Source organism: Corvus cornix, chromosome 4 (genome assembly GCF_000738735.6).
Source record: "Corvus cornix cornix isolate S_Up_H32 chromosome 4, ASM73873v5, whole genome shotgun sequence".
Lineage (NCBI taxonomy): Eukaryota > Metazoa > Chordata > Aves > Passeriformes > Corvidae > Corvus > Corvus cornix.
Window position 1 is genome coordinate 25,415,628 of NC_046334.1, and position 24,157 is coordinate 25,439,784.

At 41.6% G+C, this 24,157-nt stretch overlaps 1 long non-coding RNA gene across 4 annotated transcripts in view; it reads right to left on the reverse strand.

Annotated features, from left to right (window-relative positions):
- LOC104697169 overlaps positions 1-23,772 on the reverse strand; it is a 185,049-nt gene extending 161,277 nt beyond the window's left edge. For 3 of the 4 annotated variants that reach the window (XR_002048272.3, XR_005601759.1, XR_002048271.3), the window contains exons 1-4: positions 22,432-23,772; positions 14,215-14,288; positions 12,266-12,376; positions 2,853-2,941 (exon numbers count right to left, since the gene is read on the reverse strand). This is a non-coding gene — a long non-coding RNA (uncharacterized LOC104697169). Of the gene's footprint in view, positions 1-2,852; positions 2,942-6,213; positions 9,615-12,265; positions 12,377-14,214; positions 14,289-22,431 lie in introns of those variants that run through there. The other variant, XR_005601760.1, reaches the window with a different exon arrangement.
- Between the last annotated feature and the right edge of the window lie 385 nt (positions 23,773-24,157).

Sequence of the window (24,157 nt, forward strand, 5' to 3'; positions counted from 1 at the left end):
GACCTCAGTGACAGCAATTCAGCTACTTCCCAACAAAGTTTGTTCCAAAATCTAAGCCTTCTGGATATATCTATAGAGTATCTCAGTTTTCCATCTACTACATGGTTTATATTTATGTTATTTCTTTGTAGTTCTTAGCAATTCTCATTACTGACATTTATGGACAACATTTTGCAATAGCCTATCTCGTTCTCATATGCTGATTTCTGCTTATTCACTGAATATGGAACTTAGGTCTCCAAGCTGGATTTCTTTTTTCTGTTTCCAGTGCTAGGAGCTCACAAGTCAGGTGTAGAGATGTTGAGCACTGAAGGACTGATGGATCTGGATGTAAGTATCCCTAGCCAATGAGGTTCATCTACATAACAGAAGAGAATGCAGCTTGAAAGGAAAATAAGAATAATTCTATGAGAAGCCATGCTCAGAGAAGCTTTTAGTGGCTAAAATAGCACATCACTTGGCAGTTAGCTTTTAGAGAACAAAAACTAGATGCACCCTCCTCATCATCAACAGTATAACTTAATGTCAGGCTGCTTGCTGCCATTCATTTTTCTAACAGGTTTTGATCTTACATAGCTCAGGAACATTTGCCCACTTGGCAGAGACTTCACTTCCACTGTACAGCAAAATCTTGAAGTAGGTGAATATTGCCATATAACATTGATAATGACAAAAGTCAAAGCATTTTTTATTCCTTATTTTTTTGCTCCACCTCAAAGCATCACTCCTTTTTTTCCATAGCCTAATACTGAAAAATAAAAAACAGTTAAGGTGTACTTTTATGTCAAACACTGGTAATTTATCAGTAAGGGGGGAGAGACAGAGATTTATCAAGGAGACAGTGACTCCAAAGTACTGTGACATTAAAAAGGAGCATTCTAAATTTTCAAGGACTTTTTGGATTAGTCCATGGAGAAATCAGGAAGTAGGACACACATGTTACACTGCAACCTTTCACAACACAACAGCCTAAAGGCAATGAGAAGATTTTCATACTGCTGAGGGTAAGTGGTTTGTGAATCCTACAGTAAAATATTCAGTGTCAGGAAAATTACCTCGATCTTTGCCCTCTGCATGATTCATATTCTTTCAAGTTAACACTGAAAACAAAACATATGAAAATGCAAGTATGATGAGTGTCTAGCTATAAACACAGGACTGTCTGGTCAAAAACAGATGTAATTTTTACTCCATTTACATTTGTCTTCCTGCATGCAATGTTACCACTGAGAATTAAATCCCCATCATGCTTCTGGATAGGTTTTCAGGCTAAATTCAGTTTATTGAGTATTCAAATGAATATGCAATGAACATGGGACTCACCCTAAAACTCTCATGAAAAACTATCTTTTAATCTTCACAGAATCACAGAATCAACTAGGTTGGAAAAGACCTTTGAGATTATCGAGGACAACCTATGACCTAACACCACCTTGTCTTAATTATTTAACTTTCAGGACTGAAAATTTAACCAGAAGAAAGATTTCTATTGATTTCACAAGCTAGGATGCTTTATTTTAACATAATATCTTTAAAGACTTCCTGTGCCTGTAGCACAACCATGTAGGCAAAAATTTCCCAGTCAAGAGATATTTGCTAAGCACAGATACTGTAAATACCTGGTTGCACATTTATAAAGAACAGCACAGAAGACAAGCGTGTGTTGCTTCAACACCCCAAGAAAGTCACTTTTTTGGAAACATCAACACTTCCTTCCAAAAAAAGAACAGTCCAAACCAAATTATAACTCCAGTCCATATGCTGATAAAGTTCCAGAACAAGCTGGTTTGTGTTGATGAGAAAAGGCCAAGGAAAGGCAAACAATAAGTCTGGCCCTCTCCACACTAAGTCCCTTTTATACTAGTTTGGCATTGTAAAAAAAAGCCTTTTCTGATGTGCAATTTATATTTTCAACCCTACAAAGACTTTTACCTTGCCAAAAGAGTACAAAGAAGGCCTGGCAAATGAAAACCAGCCCAGCACTGGTATATGAAGTATTAGTGTCTCCTCTCTTCCCAATCAATTGGGTAAGTTTACAATAATGTGTATTTTCACAACAAGAAGCCCACATACACCCTTATCTTTACAGAATTGTTTATGTTTCAATTATTTTGCCATATATCAGGGTGGGACTCAACATGCCACATGCAAACCAACTTTTCACCTTCAGTTACTGCAAAGGTGTGTTACAATACAGGCCTAGGCTTGGTATTACCCCTGAATCTCTGTGATCCATACATTAGAACTGCAATCCTAGTCTTGAGTGTCATCACTCTAAAATACTTCACAGCATAAAGTCCCTGCAGCTACCAAAAGCAGTCTGCATGTACTGAAGTCCCCACCTACAGCGTGTGAAGATGTTCAGTTTTGTTTAAATTTCGCAAGCATTTTCTCAGTCTTCCCAGGTCTGCAAGATCTGTAAACTCCTTAGTTCAGAAAATACAGAGTGCCTTGGGTCAGGTCATCTACCCAGCAAAATGCACCGTCCTCCTCAGTGGCAGGAGGGTCACTGCACATAGACCTGGACTGCTCCATCCACATCGGGGCTGCTCACAGCGCTGCCTTCTGCTCCACAGGCACAGCCACAGTGAGGTGGACAGGCTTTGCACATGTCTGGTAAGTCAACATTACGATGGGAAAAATTCACCCAATGCCAAGTGCTCCAGCATAACCACATAACACTTCATTTGTGTGCTAAAAACTCAACAGGGATTTAAATGAATTAGATCCTTGTGCACAAGAGAAAGTTAACCCTTGCTGAATAAACCTTCTTTATTAGTGTAGCAGAATTAGAAAGAACATACTACTTTAAAAATAGCTTAATTTGGATGCAGATTAAATGACTGACGTACCGTGTCTTCAAATATTCCTGTTTCATAATTGTTTCTTCTTTTTTGTTGTTGTTTTATGAGTGCAATGTTCCACCAGGGTCTTCTTTTCCCTACGTCCAACAAAACCAAAGATATCTTCTAAAAACAGATGAAATAAATCAGAACACTCAAAGTCAAGGCTCTCTCTCTGGTTTGACTTAAAACAGAAAAAACATATTACAAAGTACAACAAAAGTTTGCCAAGTCTCTTCAGTGACCCAGAAACATTATGATGTACTGAATTTTGCAAGTTACTAAATCTGCCCACATATACAGCACCAAAACAAAATGTTGGGACTCTGTCACCAACAGGATTTTCTGTTCAAAATTAGATGCAGTAGCATAGTGACTCCCAAGGAAATCCCTTGCTGGCTAACTGGATGAAACCAAAAGGCACAGAATTTTCTGAAGGTATCAGCAGATGCACCTTCAGTGGAATATTTCTATCAGCCGTGCTGCAGAGTCATCCATTGTAACCACTCAAAGGCCCTCAAAAAGCCTCAGTTGAGACTGGAGGGCTAAAGCCAAATCTTCATCCCAGTGTCTGTCTGCCTCCTCTTGCCTGCGCCCTCCTGTTGGTGTGTGAAAATACGGCACTGTTCCCAGCTCCCTTAGGGAGCAGCACAGGACAAAGACAAAACTTTGCATTCAGAAGTATCGTTCCTTTTTGCATTAGCACCAGGACCTGACCCAAAACCTTCTCAAGCTGGCTGTTGTCTGTCCATTTGCTCCCCTGGGCTTTTGACCAGCACAGGTTGCAGTGTGGTATAAAGCTGGGCACAACTATTTTCACACACAAATGCAATGGCAAGAGGGCACCAGGGCTGTGCCTATCAAAGCCATGGGGTCCTAAATATAAGAAGTGACTGAATTAGTGTACAGAAGGACAAGGCTGGAAAATTAAATTATATGTGCTACAGAAAATCTGTCTTTGTTTTTCAAGCTGGTATTGCTTTCATACTCAAGTGTTTTGTGTTTCCCTCACCAGTAAGCACCACCACTTGGGAATGGCTGTGTCCTTGGGTGGACACATGATTCATGGTGTTGTTGCTGCAATTTCTATGTGTCTTCCTGGAAAATTTCTGTCTTAATGGTACTTTTTTTCTTAAAGAAATGTACTTTTAAGTCAAACCGGGTTTTCAAATATCTCACCGAGTCAAGTCCAAGTGGGTGAAAGGCAGTATTATTTTCTCACTACAAATTTTCCAATCACACCTATTTTTATGTTACCAAGGGAAACCTCCATGATTTACTAACTACAAGCCCCTTAACAAACATGAATTCAAACAAGCACTTGTAGAGAACAAAAACAAATGCTTCACTCTGAAAGGTATGTTTTCCTTTTAAACACTTCTTTCGTTAGAATAGAAACATAAATTCAACTGATTTTCACTCTTTTTTTTTTTTAACAAAATGTTACTCCCCCCACCTCCCATCCCAGATGTCTAGATGTTGACTCAGTGCAAAGAACTTGGGAGGCTAAGCAAACACAAGCCTAGTTTGACAATCCATTATAACTTGGCTAATGCTCCTCTGTCACCAATAATCAAGGCTCTGCTAACACTTTCATTTTTTTCCTTTTTTTTTTTTTGCTGAGTACACTGCACTCTGCTCAGCTGAATCACCAGGATTTCTTCTCTGTCAAGAGAGCCCTTTATTTTAAAGCTTCTTAAGGGAAAAATATTTCTTTCTTCAGTGAAGCCCTTGAAGTGGTTTGCTTCTTGCAGGTGAACTAGCAGAGATGTTGGTCTGCAGAATAGTTTCAGGCATATCTTTCTGCTCCCCCCCTTTTCCAATGCAGCACTGTGCAGGGCAACAGTACCCAGCTGCAGCACTTAACCCTGTATTGCCCTGCCCCAGCACTATTTGATAGAAAATCCAAACCTGAGGCTTGATTTAACAGAAGTCCTGAGTCTGCCCCTTACAAAGTTCCTCAACCCTATTAGAAAACCTCCAAACAAAATAATCCCACTAATTTGGACTTCTTTATCAACTTCTTTGTGGGGACCAGAAATACCACTTTTAAAGGGGTATTGGGGCACAGTGCTAGCTTTTCGGCATAGTTTCTCCAAACACCCAAATTCAGGTTCTCCCAGGGGAAGTCTGGATGCACTGTGGCACAGTGAACCAACAGTCCATCCATGGGCACACAAGCCTGTGTGGATCCCAATCCCAGTGCAGAAAATATAACTGCAACTTGGCCTGTTGGTACAGGTGTCTGCAAAGAGGCTTTGGCATGGCCCCAGGCTCTGCTCCTGCCCTGCCCCCGGGAGGAAGGAGCAGTGGCTGTATGAAGAGCACCAGCACCTGTCTCAGCAAAGAAGCCTGAGGCCTGGCACACAAAGCACAAGCAATGCAGGAGAGATGTGTGTCCTGCTTCTGCCAGGCAATACATCTCTCCTGGCCAATCTCCAAAGTGTGTCAGACTTGTGCATCTCTCAGTGAGCTGAACCACACGCTGGGCTGAGGTAAGCAAAGCTTGGCAAGTTTGCATTTCCCTGCAGAGCATCACTGCTGCAGGCAGGGGCACCTCTGGGCTGGAAAAAACATAACAAATGGGGATCTCCAAATTCTCCCAGTTGGGGTCTCTTGGATGAAGCAAAGCAGGACCAAAAAAATAAACTCATTTTACCCAGTCTCTGCAGGAATACAAACAGTTATGAGGATTTTGCCATCTGAAGTTTAATGTAGAAACAAGGCAAATATATTGAAAAGATCCTAAGGTAGTAAAACTTTATTTAAAAGAACAGTGACTTAGGAGCACTGAAAATTACTCCTGCCAAAGCCCACAGACCTGGGGTCCTAAATCACTTTGGTGCTCTCAAAGACTGGAAATTTCAGCATTTAAAAGTGATGTCTAAGGCTTTCATCCAGACAGCAAGCTTTAAAACTGTCATATTTACAAAAGCTTTGAAAATCTCACTCCTGCCCCCCCCCCCCCCCCCCGGAAAGAGAACCCCCCCACATGAAATCAGGTTAAGGCAGAAATGTCTCTAAAGCAAAACTTTAACTTCACTTCAGTGAAGCCTTTTCTCATGCCTTTCCTCACCGCCACCAAAAGAAGGCACACCCCTGTAGGGGACCCTCTGCAACATGAGGCTGTTTTGAGCAGGGGGTGATAGCACTGGAGTGGAGTCCATGGGATAGATGGTCACCTCCTGGAGAGCAGTGCCACTGGCAGGCACGTGGCAGGCAGAAGGCTGGGGACCACACTCTATGGGACTGTTGGCAGGACAGGATGATGCACTGTGGCCCCACGTGCTGCAGCATGCTCCTACCTGCTGGGATGAGCGTGGGGCAGCCAGCTCATCTCCCATCACAAATTAACAGAGAAAAGACCTACCTGCCAAGGCAAGGCTAGCATGCCTGCCCCACTTCTAATGCTGCAGAGGCCAGCTTTCGATGGCGGGAGCATCCTAAAGCATTTGCAGAGCCAAACAGTCAGTGAGCCAGAAGATGTGGAGAGAGCCAGCGGAGAGCACAGTGTCCAAATCAGCAAATCCCTTAAGCAGGTGTTTAAGAGCTTTACTAAATCAGGACCATGGGCCGTCTTCACAAATGGCCCTCACCGATCCTGGGATACGTGCTAGTATTCCATGAAGGGACAAGGAGGCAGCTCAAACCCCTGCAAAAGCATACCATGGCAAGCAAAGAGAGCATGGGGACATGGGTAGAGTCTGCAGCCCTCTGTAGCAGAGACGATCTGCATCCAGAGGGATGCTCCTTGGAGCAGTTCACTTCTCTGGGCAGTCACATGGAGTTATTACCATACAACATCTTCCCTCTCTTTTTTCTTTTGCCATTTTTTTTCTCTAATGTTGTTTATTTCAAGTTCTCATCTCCAGTTGAAAGCCTTATCCTACATATGTTCTGCAGATTATTGGACACACCTCCCCCTCTAAGTGTTTCGACAACAATCGCTAGTTTTCTGTGCAGCAAGAAGGATTACAGCCCTGTGGCATCTTTCTGCATTCTTTAAAATCTTCTCTCCTCTCTGGGGAAGAATCTGTTTCTGATGTTAATATGGTACTACGTGTTTTTAAAGTGTTCTGACCCTGCCTGCTGTCACCACAACATAGTGGTAAATTAAGAGTTTAATTTGCACATGCAGATTAAGAAACACAGGGGACAGGGCATGGAAGGACAAGAACAACTCTAATATCTCTGCCTTGCTCATGTGCATTTCTGGTGACTGTAAACTGCTTCATCCTAGTGTTGATGAAGAAGTAAGAAACTTGAAGATTTAATACATTCAATATTATTTTTACTCAGATATTATGGAAGGTGAGAATTTAAGAAAAACTCCCTGGCAACAAAGTTAACACAAATCCTTCTCACTTGCCTTAAGATTTTCTTCTTTCTTAGTACTGCAAGAAGGCAGTAACGTGCTGCATTTGAAGTACGCCCTTAACCCCTCAACTGAGCTGAAGAGAGTTGGATAAACAATTATTCCAGCACCAGAATTACTCATCCCAGCAAGACGGATGGAAAACAGAGATGCAGGCTCTCCAGTGAAGGCACAAACACTCCAAAGGCACCCACCCAGAAGGAGACAATCTCATCCCTGCTGAAGGCATGATGGTCTTCAGCCCAACCAGCCATGGGGGAGCCGTTCAGGATGCAGGACATCCAGCCAGGTCCCACTCACCCTTGCCATATGGATAGCTGGCCTTACTGACCCTTGCAAAGTCACTGAGTCACTGTGGGGACGCTGCACCTCTCAGGCACCCCGTTTCTCAGACCCTTAGAGGGAAGAGACGAGGTCAGAAAATGTTATAAGGAAAAAGGTTGGAGCAGAGACCACTCAGATTTTGGCAAGACTGTTTAAATTGATTGAAGTGATAAAAATGGAATGCCCATATTTTGACTGTAACATATAGAAATTGTGCTAGGCATCAGGAACTTTTCAAAGAGTGCTAATTTATAGATGCTTTTCTAAGGAGGACGAGTATACTACTTTTCCTTTAAAGTGCAGCTGCAACAGCAAACCACGCATACTGTAGATTTTATAACTTTGCTAATTTTCCCTAAGCCTTGGGAGATATTGGTGGTAAGTATAAAGGTATTTTGTTTCAACCTAAGAAGAAAAAGAAAACTGAAAACAAAAGTACTTGTTTTCAGAGTACAGTTAACAGACAAACTGAAGAGATATCGACTCTGTTCCCCACAGACCAGCCAGTGATGCCAGGGAGACTGGTATGTACCACTTACTCTCAATTCAACTAAAGAAATTGGGGGGTTATTTTTATTGCTGTTGACGTTAGTGAGAAAACTGGGCACCCTAAGCATGCAGGAACAGAACGACAACCTAAAGGAAATGCTGTATGAATCAGTAACCCAACTGGCTGTGTGCAGAAAAATTGGAGCTGTGAGAAGAGAGACCCTGGGAGCATTGCACTGCATGAGGTACACGCATGACGAGGAATCAGCTACGGAAGTAAGGAGGAGCGTTTAAGCGCTGAGACTGAAAGCCGCATCCTCTGTTAACATCACCATCCAAAGCGCTGACCAGCCATTCAATTTTATGCCAGCTCTTAAAGCTTTGATTGTTGCTTTTGTCTCATAGCAGAAGCAAACCTTGTTTTTCGTGGCATTATCAGTATAGCACAGTAATGGGGTACCAGCCTACACTGAGTTCACCTTTCCATTTCAACAGTTATAGGGGAAAGCTTTTGATCTGAGTCAGAAAGAAGAGAGCTTAGACTGCAGGTTCGCCTGGCTTCCTATGCTGAAGGGGTGGAATTAACTTTCTCTATGACTAAAACATTTTCTGGGGACATAAAACTAAGATCTTCTGTCCAAACTCTAACCACAGTCCAAATGTGTAAATAAAACATTTCAGTCATGCCTTAATATCAGGGGGGCAGGCTGCACAGAAAGCTTATTTGCCTAAAACAGCCCAAAAATGGAACTGAAGAACTTTCTCTCTTCCCCATTCTATCGACTTTTGTCCCTGCTTTTAGATCTATGGGAAAAATTCACTGTCAAACCCTCAGAGACGTCCACAATGCTTCTCACGTTCCAAAATCACTGGGACAGCTCACATAATAAAATATTTGCTGGAAAGGGACCAAGGCATATTAAGTAGAGAGAGGCAGCCTTAACTCTCACTTTCCACAATTTCATGAGCCTGAGTCAGAACTGTAATTTTTTTTGAACTATATATGTACATAACTTACGACATTTCTTCACCCTACCAACACCTTTTTATTTACTCCCATATGTTATCTCATATTATCTCATTAGTTAGGTTATTTTAGCTGCAGTTAGCATGAAGGTGATACTGCAAATTTGCTACCTAGTCATAAAACTGTGTATCCTTTTATTGTCATTGGGGTTTTCCAAAATATGCACTAATTCTACCATCTCAAGATATATTACACCAGCTGAAGAGTACATTATTAAGCATTTCATTACTGTAATAAAAATGAAAATGTATGAACAGAAAAATCACAGATTTTTTTGTATTCCGTTCTCATTATTCTAATTCTCATTTGCTTCTGATTCTATATATATCCTGATTAACGAATGCCACATGAGAGGCTTAAAACTAAATGGTCTGGAAATGGGAATAGAAGTTAAATAAGTTTATAATGGCACCCAGAGATCAGCCAAAATAAGTTTAAAACTGTTTCCCACCAAGCTATTAAAGTACAAGGCTAGCTACACTCACCAGCACAAAAGCAGTGATATCATCAGTTCACTAATATATCTTCCATTTTAAGACCACCATCAGTAAAGCAGAAGACTCAGCCTGTTGGGTTCATTCCATAAATAGTTATTAGCCACAGCACCGAGCAGAGTGATGAGAGAGTGTAAATGTCCAGCAATGAGTTTGTGTTGCAATGAAGGAGCAGCAACAGAAATTAAACCTGCTTTGTCCTTAAACTGAGAGATCATCCTCTGGCTCACAGGGAAAACCCAACCAAGTCTCTGTAGAGTTCTTGAGATTCTCCTGCTTTCCCTTTTGCCTTACTGGTCTGAGGCCAAGACTTTTCAGGTGACTTTGGCATAAAAATTCAGCATACTACATTTATATACTCATTTACTAAACTCACAGAAAAACAGTTTATCCCTTAAACCTTTACATATGAAAACTTTATATTTCAGAGTTAGTCAGCACTGCTCACGACTCGTGGTGGCTACTTCCTTTCTTAGACATCAAACATGAAAGGCTTCCTGAATTATATATTTCCTCCTCCTGAAACTAATTGCTACTGTAGTACATGTGAAATAAGTTTCCTAACCTACAGCATTCATGTTATGTTCAAAAAAGACAAGTTGATGAAATGTCATTGGGTGAGATGGCAAGTAATGAATTTTCTCATTTGTTCCAGAGAGAACAAGAATCTCTGGGTGTCTCTGCTGAATTTTCAATCATGATTAACTTATTTAATTAAACAGGTGAAATAACACGCAAAAGTGAACCACATCAGTTCTTTTGATTCATTATAGGATGTACAAAAAAATCACATTTTGCCACAGATCTGTGAAAAATGACAGTGAGACTAAGTTGTAGTGACTGAACTCACCAAAGATCAAAGTAAAAACAAGAAGCAAGTATTTTGCAGTGTTAAAGTGTGGGTTTTTTCAAAATAATATGCAAAGACAGGTCAAATGTTACTGGTCTTAAAAAAACCCCCTGTGTATCCAATCTCGAAACTCACTTCTGCTGAGCAGCAGATAGGACAGGATCTTCAAGCTCACATCAGTCAACTTGAAGAGCTTATTTCAGCTCTAATGGACCTTTCCAAGTATGTACTCTGCACTGGAACATGTATCAGCAAAATCATCCACAGCTCCACACAGCACTCCCACTTCCAAACAAGGAAATGAAAAGGACAAACAGCAGGGCTTATCTTCTCCTTTAACCAGAGATACATACCTTACAATTAGCATGCCTATGGTTCACAGAGGGGAAAAAGTAACAAAACACAACTAACACAATTCTTCTCCTAAAAGAGTGCTGCTCCAGCAGCACTGTGATCTCCAGGCCCCAGGAGGTCCACTGCCAGAAGCAGATCAAAATCTCATTCCTGTCACCGAGGCACAGTTTTGTGAAACCATGCATGCCAAAGCCTAAGAAATACTGTGCAAAAGTCAAACTGCATCTTTTCTGAGGAAGAGTTACTGGCACACTGAGTATTAACACATGGCAGTAACACGGAAACCTGTGCATGCTCCCTCTACACGGAAACAAAACCAGTACAGATGTTTGCTGTCAGTCCAAACCTGCACCCTTTTATGTACATCATCTTCAGCCATGCACAGAAAGTTCAACAACTATCCTTGAGTGAGGGAAAACCTACGGTTCACATGTATCCCTTCAACCAGCAAGAAACAGTGCTCTGCAGGGGTGAATGCACTAAGGACTCAGATGAATCAAAATCTGTATTTGACTTTCCTACAGAGATCGTGGGATCTTGACTACCCAATTCCTCCCTAATTTCTCAAAACAGAGGCTATGCATGCCAACTATACATAGAAATGTTTAAAGAGCTTAGTGTTCCAGCTATTTGTGTGTGGAAAGCAAATCTTAAATACTATTAATTCCATAACTCTGACCACACAAATCCATTAACACTGACTTTCATTAACACAGCATGGAATTATATTCAGTGTGAGGGTGTCATAGTCTCAAAAGAACCCTAAATTACTGTAACTTGTAAGTCAAGCCAAAAGAGAAGAATGTGTTGGTGGTGCCTTCTAAATGATAATTCTTCAACACTTCTTATTAGGACTAATATTTGGCATCACTTGTCAGTTGTTTCAGAGTGCTACATTCCTCAAAATGAAACCTAGACCATAAAAGTCTGGTAAGGTGGAAGTTGTTGGTGTGAAGTAAATTGTATTGGCTGTCAGATAATAATCTACTGTATCTTGCAATTTTTCAATTATGTATTTAACTCTCTACTCTCTCTTCTCTTATTCAATGAATAACCAAAAATTAAGATATTGCATAGTATTTTAATGTCAGCTACCACATTAATTATGATTGCTCTTCTTCACAGACACAGACAATGCATATCTGAATGTTTCTTCAAGAGAAGATCAGCTGAAGAAATAACTCCTTTAGGAAGAAAGTGGATAATGCTCTATTTCATCTGCTTCTGAAACTCCAGCCACCTTCTTGCATAGCATGAGAAAATACATCTGAGAAAGCTTGCTGCAATATAAGAAATGAACGCTGGGAGTCTTGGAATTGTTTAAAAGTGAAATAAAAATGTAGAAATCAATTCCTCAAAGCCACAGGCTTCTGCTTAGGGCTGGTCAAAATGCCACTAAAATTAATATGAATTTAGTGATTTGCTTTAATATCTGCCTTTCATAACCATTGTTCATGTAATATGAGCACAACCACATTAATTCAGTGGGATATACCCCATTTCTCTTACCAGTTCCAGGAAAGGATCAGAGATATTACATGATAAATATGATGCACTTAGCTGTGATTTTATTGTCCCTCTATTTCTGCTGCCCTGTGGAATGCGCAGAGAAGTTGGTTCCTGTGATGAGGAAAATAATCCAAAGTGAGTAGGGAATAGAAGGTAAACAACTAGTATTAAATTCAGTGTATGTTCACAGGGCTATGGTTTCTATCTGGTTCAGCAGACACCCTGTCATCAGTCTGCTTTTTCAGCAATCCAAACAGAGGACATCACCACTGATGTAACTGGGTATATGTCATATAATTGCTCTGGCACAGCATAGTCTATAGATTTAGTACATGACTCTGTACACATTACTGGGTTATTAAAAAGAAAGACATTAATCACTGTGACAGACAAAAAACAGCACTATTCTCACTCTCTAAACTGAGACATCAAATAGATCCATTGATAATTAGGATGATGACAGCAAGAAATTAAATTTTAAAGACTCTGTTTATTCCTCACTTCTAAAAATTGTTCCTTGCTATCCTACCCTATTCCTTCTCACAAATCTGGTAGTAAAGTATTAGGCAGCTTCTTCTGTGATTCCGCTGAACAGTTTCTTGTTAACAGACACATAATAATGATGACAAACGAGAGAGAAGAAAGTGGTTATTAAGCCATTAGAAGCTGAATGCACACTCTTTGAGCACATCCAGCATTTATCTAGCTTTAACTTGCTTCTCTAAGCCAAGAAGAGAAAATGATACAGAGCAGAAAATGTAAATCATCAATGATGTAATAGTGACCTGTGTGATACCTTGGAAGGGCTTAAGCATACCTTCAGATTTTCTGAACAAAAAACCCCATTGTCCTCTCCTGACATATGAATGCCTGCTTACTTTCTTCACAGCTCTGCAGCACACATTAACCCTCTCTGTTATGTAACACTGCATACACACCCATGTCTCTGTCTGAAAGCATGCAGCAATATTTACCTGCATGTGGCTGTGCAGCCAGCAGGAGGATGGGACTGAATACTAAGTTCTGTTTTCTTAAACAACTTGTAAGAAATACCCAGCTGTACTACCACTGGATTCTTCCTAGTGTTTGTAGAGTGAAAAATGTAAAAAAGGCAAAAGGCAAGCACGCTGTGCTTCCAGAGTGATTTTTCATAGGAACTTGACAAACTCTTGTGCAAAGGCACCTAGCAGTGGACTAAATTACTCTGGATGATTTCTCTTTGGCTTGCCAAAAGAGGAATGAATATGAGGAACCTGACACATATGTACCTAGAAGGAGCAGACACAAAGAGCAGGATGGAAGAGCTTTCTGGGAGATCTGCAAATCTGAAAAGAGCAGACATGAGCAAAGCTGGCGTCAAAAACAGATGGTACCAAGAAACAACAAGTGAATCCAGAGAAACAGTTGAGGTGAACCTCTTTCCAAAGATAACCTTTTGCTTGTCTCATTGAGTAGATTAATGTGCTGAGAGGTGGCAAGTATTATTTAAAAAAAAATATATCTTTATGGGGGAAATCTGGAATGCTAATTTTTTTGCTGTTTTCTGCACTTTGAGGTTTGTATGTTTGTTGAGTCATGCTTTGAAACAATCTTTTATCAAAAGTAGTTATGGTTGGGAGATTTTAGACAAAATATTTTGATAAAGTGCTTTGAATATATTCCAATAACCATTTCAAAACAAGTTATCACTGACATTTTCAGGAGGTGAAGTGTTGGAAAAGCCCAGCTTTTCCCACAAGTCTTGTTTTGCTCTGGAAGAAACCCATGCTAGAATGAAAACATATTTCTTATCAAACTTCAAAAAGCTCATCTGATAATTTGGGGAGTTCGCTATTATTGGAGATGGTGATTCATTCAGTAAAAAGAACAAACACTAAAACAGAAAAGGTATCCCACAGGGAAAATACTGCGTGAGTGGCAGAGATAATTTGCAGCAGTGACTTTCTTACCTTGGTTAAATGTTCACAGAAGGAAGTCTGAGCAGAAAAGTGACCTCTTCAGTCTTTTTGACCGAAGACAGCACCTGTTTAGAAATAAATGACTCGTTATCATACATAGTGTATTTTTTCTGAAGATATCTTTTCTTCATTTTTCTGAAGGTATCTTTTCATCATTTTTCTCATGTTGAAATTGGCCTTTTCAACCAGCCTACATTTTGCAACTTGGTTTTGCTTTCTTTCCGTGACTGTGTAAAAAAAAGAGTTACAACGTAGTTGAAACTATAATTTCATTGATGTTGTTTTTGTAAGTCAATGTGTATTAACTGCAGGCTGACAAAAAAGACATAACAGAACAAAAAGAATTTCTGCCTTCAGCTAACTTGATGTATAATTACAACAGTATAGTGAGAAAGAAATACTACAATGGAAGTGTTCAAATAGTCAAAACAACAATGCACAAATTCCTGCATGAAGACACCAAAACCCTTGACAGGTAATCTTGGAGTCAAGCTACAAGTACAGGGCAGATAAGTGAAAATATCCTCCACCAAGACATTAATAACAAGGTACATTCAGTTTTAAAAGACCCACAAGAAGAAAAATATGAGAAAAGTCTTAATGCTTCTCCTAGCAATGAAACAGCTACTAAAATGGAAAAATGAAAACTTAAAAAACAAATGGAGTGTAACTTTGATTAAGGATTTGTTTTTCAAAGGCATTCATCTATGTTATATGACTGGTAGACTTCAGTCCCTGTAGTGCAGCATGTTCAAATTCAAGATCAGATTTTAGGGAATACACAAAGTTTTGATTGGAAACTCCTTCAAACAATAACCAAAATAAAGACATTGACATAAGGAATTTGGTTGTGGTTTCACAGGCAGCCCAGACAGTCTAGAAGCTTGGTGACCAAGCCAGGGCTGCTGCTCTTCTCCCTACCTAATTTTCCTGCTGCTGCCCCAGCCTCAGCCTTGCTGCCATCCCAGGCTTCCCCACAGCTCCTTCCCTCCATTACCTCTTCCTTCCACTGCCATGACCCACCAGAAAGCAGGAACCAACAAAAGAATTCTAATTTCCTTTTTATTTTTTTACTTTTTCTTACTTTTGGGCCACTTCAGTGAGCTAAATCAGATAACAGAGTGACCCAGCAAGTGCCAGAGGCAGCACAAGGAGAGCACTGGGAGCACATGGCATGAAGGAGCTGCTGTGGAAGGTGCTCCTGCTCCCTAGGTTGACACTGAGCTCCACCCACTGGAGTTAACAGCAAGGGTCCCACTGACTCCAACAGGTTCGATTGGTCCCACATTTGGTGGGACTCATATGTGAAGCCCACATTCACTCCACATGTGCCAGTGCACACTTATGTAGGTAACTGTACGCAGCAGCCAGGCTCCTCTTTGACGGTACACTGGATGCCTTCATCAGGGATCAGTAGAGCTTGTACCAAATTTGTCATAAGGAACAACCTATGGAAAGTCACAAGCCTCTTATCCTCTTCTTGCCTACAATGTTATTTACCTAGAAGACTGATCCTAAGAGTCTTTTGGCTCATTCCCCGGCTGCCCACACAGCCAGGCAAGGACTTTGAGATGCAGTAGGAGTTTGGTCTCTTTACTTTAGGCCAGAGCAGCCTCTCTGAAACAGAGACCATCCTTCATTTCATGGAGAATTTCAAGCTGCAAGAAGTTAATTACAGACAAGGTAAGAATGAGCAGTTGTGGCAGCAGTCAAACCCTGAGCTGCACTCAGGATTTATAAACAGGTCCTGCACTCAATTAATGCTCTCGCCTTTACCATGCAGAAGTTTGCTCAAGTGAAGAAAGAGGCTGGGTAATACAATGCTGCACACTGCAGCACTTTATTACTTTTTTTCACACTGAACTGAGGACCTCATTAGTTATGTTAATTTAGAACTAATAACACATTTGTCATAACGGCTGTTTCTTTCCAGAATGTTTTACATAAAATTCACAAGTTTGATGTTGCAGTATGCCAAAAAAAAGTGAGAAATGCTTTCCCTGCTCTTGACAAACCTTTTTCTAATTAGGTTGGCCATTTTTCTGCCTAGATGCTGAACTGGAAAGATTTTTTTTTTTGTTAGAATAAAAGATACCAGAAGTACCCATTCTTCTGGGTTTGAAAGTGCTTATTAGCACATTTGTTCTAATCACTGATAAGATGTCCCATAGTTATTCGTAAAGCTGAGGATACTAAACAATATACAAATGTGCCAGTTGGTTTAAATAATCAAGAGGCTGGGGAAGGGGAAACTACCGAAACAGTGATGTATATTGATTGCATTAGTAATTACATAGTATAAACCTCAAAGTCAAGGCCTCTTTCCCTTATTTTGCTTTGTGCAGTATTTATACCACCAAGACAGCAACCATCAAACCCAGCTTCCATTCCTGCTTGCTCTTCCAAAGATTTATCGAGGATTTTCTGCTTCTAAGAAAATGCCACCTGTGGCAGCCCTTTCGCCCAAGGCTTCACAGCTCCCTACACTCAGAGAGGGCAAAGGTATGATGACAAACACATAGCACATGCCTAGCCCAAAGCTTCTATGCAACCTCATGTGCTAATCACAGTAGTCAACTCTAATAAGAGATTTGTCCAAAGACTTCCAGTAAAGTGCTGGTGTTATTACAGGAAGAGGACCCACTGCTGTTGATCACTCAACACTTGATGAATATTAACATAAACTGTGCATACACACCCCCACAAGCCCCTCTTTGTATATGACTATGAAAAGTCTAGAGAGGATGAAGTGCCTCAGGTACAGAAAGAGCCTGGCTGAGCCAAGAAGAGGATCCACACGCTAGCTGCCATTTGATCGCTCAGCGTCCCAAGCCCCTTTTCTAACATCCCACTGGCCAGTGTTATCTGAGTAAATCTAGGGTGAAAGCAGCAGGCATGGCTCCCACACCTGACACAAATTTACAGCTGAATAGGTAAAAAGAACACAACAAAATAAAAAATTTTGCTTGCAAACTTTCAAAAACTGAGTTAAAGGCTCTTTGAGAAAGGAGGCACAAACACCCACCATGATGACTGTGGCCAGGGAAAACAAAGAAGCATGGAGACAAGTCTCTGTGTTCTGCCTAGGTGTCCTAACATGGCTGGCTTAACATAAAGTGCGAAAGCCTTTCTTCATGCATGGGCTGCAGCCCAGAACTGTCTCCCCACGTGTATGCATATTTTTCCAGCTGAATGCCCTAGACACTCAGTATTGAGTCACACACACTTAACTCCATCCACCTGCAATGGGATTTACTTTATGTGGCATGACACAGCTTCAGAAGAAGGGTGCTACAAGTCATGCTCCCCACGCCGTGCCCCAGCACACCCTTTCCCCTGTGGCTGCAGCTTAGTTCAGTTTTGAGGCACATTGGTTTCCTTTCTGAAAGCAAAATCCTCCTGTGAACATACAGTATGATGGGCATGCTTAAAAACACCTCCTAGACTGACAGTCCCAGGGAAAAACAACATGTCTGGATATCGTATGGGACGAGGCATAAGAGATGCTAAACTGTTCCCTCAGCAGTGCATGGCAAAAGAGCTTCATGGCCTGAGCTGCAGTCCAGCTCCAAGAGCCACAGAGGTGCAGAAACCTGAGCAGGCATCTCAAGTCCCCAACTCTGGCCTCAAGCAAAGACATTAGGTTCTGGACCTTTAAAAGCAGTGTTTTGGAACATAAATATACAGATAGGGGGTTTTTATCAAGATATAAATTTTTCTTAGAGTGGTTACTTTGTTCTTTTATTATCTGTACATGAACTATGCAGGGCATTTGTTTAGGATCTGTAAAAATCTGTTTCCCATAAGCAGCTTGGCATTCTGTCCTTACTAACTACAACATTCATTGAGAATGAAAACATTGTACTATCAAACTTTGAGAGAAAACATTGTACTATCAAAAAGAATCATTATTACTTTAACTTTATCACACTGGGTGATTACAACTGAGATAATTAGAGGCTAATTCAAGAGGAACTGAAGGGGAAGTGTAAGCAGAGCTAGAAGTTAATCAGAAAGTGCCTGTATTTGAATCAGGAGTGCACAGAGTTTGATTTCTAGCAGATTTTTGCAACTTGAACAGGCATAAGAAGGAAAAACAACATAGAAGAATAAGGGGGAGAGAGGAGTGGTGAATGCAGCCTGGAGAAGAGCATGTTTGACCTGCTGGGCAGAAGAGACCTTCTGCAGGCATGAGCCTCCTGGCTCAGACAGCGTGCTGCCCTCTCCCTCCAAAAAACCCAGTGTGAGTTCAGCCCCAGGACAAGCAGACCCTGAGTAACTCCACACAGAGTGTGTTGAAACAGGCTTTGCCCACCAGTGCTTCAAGGTGGGAGCAAGTGGCAGAGGCCTTTAGGAGGAGCTGGAGGAGGGACCCTGCCCTTGGCTGTGGGGATGAGTTGGAGTGAAGCAGTAAGGCAGGCAGATCATAATCTTGCTAGTGGGAAAGTTTTTTAAAAATAATAACTTAAAAAATTATTTTTAAAAATTAAGAAAAAAGTACAAGGAGAAGAAAAAAGAAAAATACAGCTCTGACCTTGATATTAGGGGAAGATAATAACTCTAGGGCACAGATGGGGTCATCCAAATGAGAGCAATACCTGTTGGAGGGCAGGTTAGATACCCAAGCTCTTTCCAGAACACATCACAGGAGGGCGTGGGAGCAACCTTTTTCAAGCTCCCTCACCATGTATGTCCAGAGAGCATGCTGCCTTGTCTAGATTCTGAAGCAAACCCTCACCACCACCTCTCCAGGGAGAAAGAGGGACACATCAGCCCATGCCACATGAGTCAAGCTGTGCTGCCTCCAGCATCCTTTGCAGCTCAAGCCTCTCCTCATAGATGTAGCTCTTGGCATAACCCACCACAAATATCCTGCTACGGCAGCTCCTGTGCCACCACTCGTAATTGTTACTGCGCCAGCATGAGATACAGCAGGGACTAATTCCTGGAATTCTTGCTTGCTATTGAACAGACCCCTTAGAAACTCTTACTGCTGACCTTTGCAGAGGAGTCCCCCTACTTCTGCAGGGACTCTCTGAACCTGTGGAGGAGAGGAGGGCTCTGAAGGCACAGATGGCACAGCAGAAAGCATCACAAGGTGAGCTGGGTTTCACAGCGAACAGGGGATGCAGGACCATTTTTTCTGCCTCACTGTGTATTAGCAAATGCTTGGTAGTATATTTTTTTCCACCACGGCCCTCTCAGAAAATCTTAATGGATTGTTTGCTTTGCCAGAATACCATAAAACAGGTCAGCGTGTGAAATAAGCCATCACCAATAAAAACACTCTTATGAGAGGATAATGGAAATTTATGGTAGGGCTTTGGCTTGTATGGCAGTGCAGCTAAGAGAAGAATTAAAATGGAAAAAACAGTGCTTGGTACTCCGAACGAGTGATTAAGGCACTTCTTGACCCCGGTCACTTCCCCAGATAGTATTTCAGAAGGGGTTGAGTCTAGCAGCATTGGTGCCTCAGCTAAGGGAGGGTGACCCTTGCCTGCTGTCCATCATCCCAGACTCCGCCCCAGGAACAGCATTCCCATCTTGTATTGGCATCTTGTATACCATCAGGTATTCTCCCAGTTACTGACCAAAGCTAATTGAAAGACAGAACATCCTTGTTTCCATTGCAAGGAGATTCAGAAATAGACTTAAACAGGGGGGGAATCAGGGACTCACTGCTTATAGACCCAAGCCCCAGTAGTCTCCTTTCTCCAGAACAAGAGCCTTCCCATGCATATCTGCTGTGACAGACCTGTGACATGGGATTTTGCCAACTGCTTGACATTGCCTAAAAGACAAAAAGAGCAAGGGCATGGACTGACACACAAGCACTAGACACACTAATGTCTGGCAACTAACCCAGCTCCATTTTCCTGCTTCCTGTTTAATAGGCCCTTTAGGGAAGTTTGCTGCTGATCTATGCTAGAAAATTACTCATATAATTGAAACATCAGTGTAATACTGTTTCCCCAGTATAACTTTTTCTTTGCAAATTTCTGGATGCAATTATCCCTTGTGACTAACAAAAACAATGGCTTAATCAAAAATATACGGTTAGAAATGTCATTTTATGATTAAATATAAAATGCTTGTTGTCTCAGCATTTCACGTCAAATGGACTATCCTTCCTGGGAGCATCCAAAGGAACTTGAGGAGTAGAAACAGGGTAGGAATGACAGGAGCTAATTATCCTTTCCTCGGGAATTTTGATGAATAAGTATTTCAAATCTGACCTTCATGACAGTCCTCAGATGCTTCTGAGAGTTTCAGAATCATCTGAAGGTACCTTCAAACCCACCAGAAATTCAGAACATGAGCCTCCGCCTGATACAGGTCTAGTGGCACCTCAGCCCCACTGCCATCCTTGTTCCCCATCCCCTCTCCACATGAGCAGGAGCTGGGCTACAGAATAACCAAGGCAGCTGCTTGGCATTTGTCCTCTGGGGGATGGCAGTTCACAGAAAGACTATTCTGTAAAGGTTTGATTGGACTATTTTCATTTTGCAATTTTTTTATGAAACCCACTTGATTTTATAGATCTCTCTGTACGTATACCAAAATTTTTACATACACAGAAATGTAAAGGCAATGAGGAAAAGGAGAGTGAATACTGAGTTTTGAATCCCTATAAAATCCCCAAATTGCTCATTTTTAAACCCTTGTATCATACTAAAATGAATAAAAATGCTTTACAGTCACACTAGCTGAGAAATAAGAGTTACTTGCAAAACATGAGACTCAATACTTTTCAAAACTCTGCACAAGTTCACCAAAAAACAACCATAACATGCTAAGAATTTCTTTTCAACTAGTGGTCAAACAATCTCAGGAAGTGGCCTAAAAATTGAAAGGTCTGGTACTCAGCTGTTAGCATCAAGCATCAGAGTCCTGAGCTCATAAAATGAACAAATCCTGCTGTTCCCGTCTACATGAAAGAGCATTCAATACGAGTAACATAATATTGTGCATATTCACTGAAACGGAAGAGAATTCCCACATTACATCATCAAAATGTTTATTTTTATTAATTTAGAGATTTTAAATATAATTCACAAATATTAAGATACCAAAAGAAAATTTAAAAACTGCTACACCTCTAAATAAAAATAGCTGTTTTGAATCCTCTGTGAGATCACCAGGAGCTACACATCTGAAGTGATGTTCTTTCCTTGCAACAAGCCAAGGCAGAACTAGACTACATGGGAACCACCAGAAAACTTGGATCCCAGTTCTCATGTCCACTCAAAAGTGGCTCCTGTGTTTGCAAGAGGGCAAAGCTGTCTCCTAGCTCTGAACACCACAGAGGAAGCCCAGACACACCCTGAAACTTTACAGCAGATGCCTTCCTTTAAAGTACCATGCAGCATATTCACTTTGGGTTTTGAATTATTTACTACCAATACAGCTTAGTTGTACTAAAGTTGAAATCAACATACTACAAGTATTGAAGCAATTTTGGTCTTTCATTAGTCTTCAGACAACATCACTGTAAGCATTGGCACCAGCTTCAGTATAAGCAGAATGCATATTTCTATATGTACTCTAAATTAAATATGTATGAAAGCCTGAGAACCACAATGACAATTACTGCACCTTGGAACGAGACTTGGAATATTTCGTCTGGCAGAGTTCAAAAGACTTTTCAGCTGGGAGCAGCTGTAGCTTGGTTAGCACAAGAATGGATTGATTGCAATTCATAACTTGGAATATGGATTAATGCAATATTCATGGAAAACTGCGTGTGCAGAGCTCCATATGGCTGGTGAAGCTCTGAAAGCATTTTGCTTCAGGGAAAAATCATGTCACCAGAATGCATTTGCCTTTACTGTGTCCAAGTTAGGAAGGAAGGAAGCTATTTTCCTTGCTTAGCTGGAATGCAGATTGTAGAGTCTAAAACTCCCTTCACCCCTACCCAAGGAAGCTGGAAGAGACCTCTGTTCCTAAACCAGGAGGCTGGGTTTGACTGCCTCCTTATTTGCGCCCTGCAGACCACAAGATGCATTAGCTCTATCTAGAACATCCTAACAAATCCTCTACGGTGACTCTCAAGATCAGACTCTGCCAATACAGACAACAATCAGGACCTATTCACAGTCCAGGTGGACTCTTGACAGTAAAAAGGCCACCACAGACCAAGCACACCTGTCTGCTTTGTACAGTATAAATAAACACTTTGGCTACTGAATAAGACACTGCAGCACTCACCGTTTTCTATCAAAGACTGAAGAGAGCATTACAACCTTCCTTATGCTGTGTACCAGGGAAGCCAGCCAAACTCCCACAATTAGTTGTTTGGCATCTGCTTTCTTGTTCTGGTGCTATTGAAGATCATAAAGTCAAGACTGAACAACGTATCTGGCAGGTCTCAGCTGGGGAGTCAAAACAGGGGGACAAAAAAAGATGTGGTGTCAAATTGTTCTCCTAGCTGGGTCCCCATCCTTCACATGGCTTTGTTTCAAAGCACTTCAGGAAAATATTTTTTAAAAAGTAGGAATTGTCTTAGATCACAGAATGGTTGCTGTTGGAAGAGACCTCTGGAGGTCACCTTGTCCAACCCCACTGCTCAAATAGGGCCACCTGGAGCTGATTGCCCATGGCCATGTCCAGTATATTTTGAATACCTCTAAGGATAGAGACTTCACAGCCTCTTTGGGCAAACTCTGCCAGTGCTCATTCATTCTCACAATAGAAGAGTTCCTTTTTATGTTCACACAGCACCTCCTGTGTTCAGTTTGTGACCATTGCCTCTAGTCCTGTCACTCAGCACCACTGGAAAAAGCCTGTCTCTGTGTTCTACGGACTTTCCCTTCAGTATTGATCTCTTCTCCAGGCTGAAGAATGGTAGCTCTTTCAGCCATTTCTCACAGGAGGAGAGTTCCAGTTCTTTCATCATCTTCATGATCCTTTGCTGGACTCTCTTCGGTGTGTCCATGTCTCTTTTGGACAAGGGAGCCCAGAGCTGGACACAGCACTCATGGTGAGCCCTAAGCAGTGTTGAGTAGAGAAGGATCACCCCTTTGACCTGCTGGCAATACCTCTCCCAATAAGCCTGGAGTACATTTCGTTGTCTTTGCCACAAGCACACATTGACAGCTCCCCAGGCCAGCCCACAGCATGTACCAGTTCCCAGGGGGTTTCCTCCCCAGGGCAGGTAGTTGCATTTCCCCTGGCTGAACTTCGTGAGGTTCCTGGGTAAAAGATTCTGTGCAAAGATGCTGCTGTTGGAAGGAGTAACCCTCTCTTACTTTGCAGATTTGGGTCACTCTGGTTGGCTTCATGCACAGGAATTGTTCTTCTTCCAGTAGGCTGAAATACTGCAGCTGCACTAATACACAAGGCACGCATTTTACATTTGAAGTAAATAATATTCTACTGAAAAGGAATATACTTCTGCAGGATGACCTTGCAAAAAAAGTCAGAGGGGAATTCCTTAAACTTATATGTTTTCATACAGGTAAAACAGGCCAGGATGCTGAAGCATGATGCAGGTTATCCCCCTTGTCTTGGGGTGACTTTATGATGTGTATCCGATATCGCTGCCCTATGCCTAGGAATTAATTTTGTGCCTTTCTATGCCTTTAAACTGAGCCGGGGGGGGGGGGGGGGGGGGGGGAGGAAAAACTGAGCAAAACTTCTTCAAAGCAGTTTGCAGCTTGTTCAAGGTCACACAGAGACAGAGATGGCTCTCTGCATTCAGCTGCGGCAGGAGAGCGAGAGCAGAGGGAAGCACCAGGCTTGCTTTCTTTCCAGCCAGCTTTCCAACAGTTTTTCAGCTCCTTTTCCTCCGGAGAGCTGAACCTTTGTTTTCCTGGGACTTCGTTTTTTAATTTTCCCTTTTCTCTGCTGGACTGTTTCAACATCAGAATACATCGGGAGGAATTTTCACCGAGGCCTTGGCCCTGGAAGTGGGCCCACCACCCCATCCTAGCTC